Source organism: Penaeus vannamei, chromosome 2, assembly GCF_042767895.1.
Source record: "Penaeus vannamei isolate JL-2024 chromosome 2, ASM4276789v1, whole genome shotgun sequence".
Lineage (NCBI taxonomy): Eukaryota > Metazoa > Arthropoda > Malacostraca > Decapoda > Penaeidae > Penaeus > Penaeus vannamei.
In genome coordinates this window covers 12,953,317-12,958,316 of record NC_091550.1, presented here as the reverse complement: position 1 = coordinate 12,958,316, position 5,000 = coordinate 12,953,317, and the positions used below count along the sequence as shown (strand labels likewise).

Here is a 5,000-nt window from a genome sequence, read left to right as displayed (position 1 = left end):
CTTTATGAACATGACGCGGTTGTTCAATAAGAACTATCCGTAATATGACAGGACTTGGTAGATCCATCTATCTCTATGTGTGTAAAGTAAAATATAAAGATCGCTATATGTCGCAGCACAAAAAAGATAATGAACTTGCTTGAGAGGACTACCCGATAGGAGATCTTTACGGAGGAAGGTAGAAATAGACTCCGAGCCTCGTGCCGTCTTGACGAATCCCCTGCCGCGTTAGTTGCAATAGGAGACACATAACTTCGGCGGTACATCACCGACTCTTTAATCTCAAGGTCCCTGGTTCTTCTAGATGGAGCTGTGAATAAATGAATTCACTATGACAAGTGCAGAAGAAGGTTCGAATAAGAATGAATGATTTCGAAATGCAAGATGCGTTATTGGCGTTTCAACACCGCATATTGATCGTTATTGATCGTATTCTTCATTCTCACTCATACCCCTCTTCAACAGGTGGGATTAAGTGTTCCAAATGAAATCACAAAGCAAGAATCAACTTTATGAGGTGGCCAAATAACTACGAATCAAAGAATGAGAGAAGAGTTGCAATCTACGAAGTGAATAAAAGGAATAAAGTAAGCATTCTGTCGACGACTTTATGGCCGCGTCGACGATCCAAACGGCAAGTTAGTGTGCGCTTAGGCTGGGGAGTGTGAATGCAAGGCACTCTATAAAACTAGTGTCCACGTTGAGAATTAGGACGAACTGGGGCAGTGAAGGGAGCCGATATGGAGAGAGGGGGGAAGGGAGTGGGAGTGGGTGGAAAAAAGGATAGAGAGAGAGGAGAGAAGGAGAGAGAGAGAGAGAGAGAAAGGAGAGGGAGGGAGGGAGAGAGAGAAAGAAAGAAAGAGAGTGAGATATATAAAATAACAAACAGACAGACAAAGACACTAAGTGAAACAAACACAGACAAAGAACGAACAGCCCTTTAAAATAATAAATAAGGATATCAAGGTGACGAGTGACAAAGTCCACCCGGAGTCACAACACACCCAGCAAGGTATTCTGTCAGCGCGCATTATCCTTCGAGGTCACTGTCTCATTCGCATCTTAATTGGAATCAGATTCTTATGATGATCTAGAATCTTCTCTCTCGCAATGAAAAGTGATGCTTCAATTACTCGAATTCTTCTTGTCGTATGAGTAATGTTTGGGAAGGTCGGAGGGGGTGGAGGAGGAAGCAACAAAACAGAGAAACGCAGAAAAAAAGAACGTTGAGTAAAGGTGATAATAGTGGATGAAGAAGGGAAAGGCATAAAAAAGGGACAGAAAAGCTGCCGCGTGGAAACAGGGACAAGGAAAAAGAATGATAAATCAATAAGCAAAAAAAGAAAAAAATATCAAGACGAGACAGAATCAATATTTTGAAAATACACAAAAGCAAGAAAACGAAGTAAAGTCGAGAGAAATATCACTTAAAGGAACAGGTAAGCAGGTTTTAAGAAGGTAAATATTTGGATAAATCGTATTTGTTAAAGACGGATGAAAATCAGAGAAGGAAGAAGAGGGGGAACAACAAAGGAACCAAGAAAGAAGAGGGAGGGGAGAATAAAAAAAAAGAAGAGGAATGGGAGAAGAAAGGAAAAAATGAAGAGGGGGAGGGGAGAAGAAAGAAAAAGGAAGAGATAGATGGGAGAAGAAAGAAGAGGTAAGGCATGGGGGACGAAAAAAGAGAGAAGCAAAGTGTAAGAAAGCAAAATAATGTAATAAGAAAGATGTGCAATAAGGGAACAAGAAAAAAAAATGGTAGGGAGGGTAAAGACGGAGAGCAAAAGGAAGAGAGAAAAAAAGAAAAGAAAAAGAAGAACTAAACGAGAAGGCCTTTAAACGTTAGAAGCAAAGGAGAAGAAGAAGAAGAAGAAAAAAAAGGAAGAAAACGGAGGAAATAAAAAAAGGAAAACGGGAGGAGCCGGCTAGGTATGCGTGTGAGTGCGGGTGCAATTTGCATATTGGGGCAAGGTTATCCGCACAAAGCTGCAAGGGACGCGACTTCAATGCATCGCCAGGAATGGGGGGTAAGCAAATGGGGGAGGGGGAGGGGGAGGGGGAAGGAAGCATAAGTGGGGAACTTGTTTAGATTATTATGAGCAGTGTGATTGCGATTAAGGTGCTGCTTGTAAACAATAACTGGAAAATTTATTTTGATGGAGCGAGGCGAAGAGAACTTTTGAGATATCCACAAACACACATTCAATATATATATATATATATATATATATATATATATATATATATATATATATATATATATATATATATATACACATACACATACACATGTACATACACATACACGCACACACACACACACACACACATACACACACACACATACACACACACACACACACAGGCACACACACACACACGCACGCACACGCACACACACACGCACACACACACGCACACACACACGCACACACACACACACACACACACACACACACACACACACACACACACACACACACACACACACACACACACACACACACACACACACACACACACACACACACACACACACACACACACACACACACACACACACACACATACATACACATACCTACATATACATATATATACATATGTATATATGTATATATATATATATATATTCATATATATACATATATGTATGTGTGTATGTATACACACACACATGTATATATATATATATATATATATATATATATATATATATATATATATATATATAAATATATATATATATATAAATATATATATATATATATATATGTATATATATATATATATATGTATGTATGTGTGTATGTATACATACACATGTGTATATATATATATATATATATATATATATATATATATATACATATATATATATATATATATATATATATATATATATATATATATACATATACACACACACACACACACACACACATATATATATATATATATATATATATATATATATATATATATATATACGATTATGTATGTATGTAAGTATAAATGTATTCACATATATTCATTAACACTATAAATCTCAAAATATACACATTCAGAGATAAAATGAAAATAAAAACGATGATAATGATTATGGAAATGAAGAAGAAAAGCGAATACTCCGTCTGTGTTGTGTGGCTCCCTGACCTATGATGACCTGATTAAAGGAAAGACGGCTGAACAGAGAGGAACAAAGACCCAGACGAAAAAAGGGAGAGACAGAGAGAAGAGGATAGGTGCAGAGTTAAACAAGCATGGAACTATAAACAAATACAAAGAAAAGGAGAGACAGGCAACAGTCACGGTCTTATCGGACCTTAAGACACGTATCAGAGATATTTATCTTCCCTCCACCACCTCACCTAATGATTATTTAATTTTCGTACAAATAAATCGCTCTCTCATTTTTAGTCGCTCCCTCTTCTCAGCTTTCCTTCTTTCTTCGTCTTCCTCTTTTCTTCTTGTTTCATCTCATTTTCTTCCTCTTTCTTCTTCATTTACTTTTCTTTCTCTTACTCCATCTCCTCCCTTCTCTTTTTCTTCTCCCTCTCCCTCCTCTTCTTCTACTACATCTTCCTCCTCTTCTTCTCCCTTTCATTCCTCTTCTACTACTTCTCCCTCCTCTTCTTCTTCTCCCTCTTCCTCCTCCTCTTCTATTACATCTTCCTCCTCTTTTCATTCACTTCTACCTTCCTCCCCCCCCCCATCCGCCTTTGGATAACCTAGAGCAGGTTTTATCAAGTCATTGCACTCAACACACCATCAGGTTATCGTCTGCCGCGAGAATTTATATGAATTTACTCCTTTATTTGGTATACTAGTTATGGCGCGTTTTTGGCAAAATAAAGGCTACTCATTTAAACTTTATTTCTAATTTCTAAACTGCTAATTTCTAATTTCTTCGTCTCCCCGCAGGTCGTTCGGGATCGGCGTGTGATTAAGGTGAGTCGAAGGGTCGTGGGTTATCTTGGAGTCGTAAGGATTCAGGTAAGGACGCACTTCGAATGACACGTATGATACGTTGGAATTGGTATCGAAAGAGGGTTAAGTTCAATGTATTTGGATACCTTGGCTTCTCTTCATTTCGCTTGAATTAGAAAGAAGAAAAAGGATTTCCGTTACTTAAAGTTCTGTTGTCAGTAGAAATCCAGGGACCGATAACCCAGCTGAAGGATTCATGTCAATATCACTGACAGGTAATAACAGCTGTTTACTCCGGGTCAGCTGATCTCCGCAGGCTAGCAGTCAAGTTTATACTTCCATTCCCAAGACCACTTAAATAGATCCTAATTCCAGCTGCAGAGTAACAAAAAAAAAGAAGAAGAAAAAAAGGAATCAGTCGGCCAGTCCACAAACCTAAGCGAGAAAGAGCTTTTTTTTTTTTTTTTTTTTTTTTTTTTTTTTATCCAGCGGTGGCACGTTTGTCACTTTATTTCGAAGACACCCACTTCCTCTTGTTCCTCCTCGTCCGTTTCATCTACTTCGTATCCATTCATGTTTTTTTTTTTTTTTTTTTTTTTTTATTACGTACGTGTTTCATTTGTCGTTCACTTTCGTTCATCACTGTGTACATGTCCTTTCCTATTTGAACTTGTCCTTTTGTATAACTAATAATATTACATATTTTATTTATTTATTTCTCTTTGTTTCTCTTTCAATCTCTCTCTCTCTCTCTCTCTCTCTCTCTCTCTCTCTCTCTCTCTATATATATATATATATATATATATATATATATATATATATATATATATACATATATGTATATATATATAATATATATATATGTATATATATATAATATATATATATGTATATATATATATGTATATATATATATATATATATATATATATATATATATATATATATATATATATATATATATACCGACAGAAAGACCTATACACATGTAAACGTCTCCTTGAGAGAAGTGGCAATACAGGTTCTAAGCCAGGGTATCCCTTCAAGACGAACCCGTGGCTGACCTACGC

General features: G+C 36.6%; 1 protein-coding gene across 2 annotated transcripts in view; it reads left to right on the top strand.

The window, feature by feature from the left end:
- Positions 1–5,000, top strand: part of LOC113805355 (uncharacterized) — a 146,995-nt gene that overhangs the window by 96,403 nt on the left and 45,592 nt on the right. For both annotated transcript variants that reach the window (XM_070130398.1, XM_070130406.1), the window contains one exon: positions 3,925–3,951. The gene's annotated coding sequence lies outside the window, so the exon portion shown is untranslated. The remainder of the gene's footprint in view (positions 1–3,924; positions 3,952–5,000) is intronic.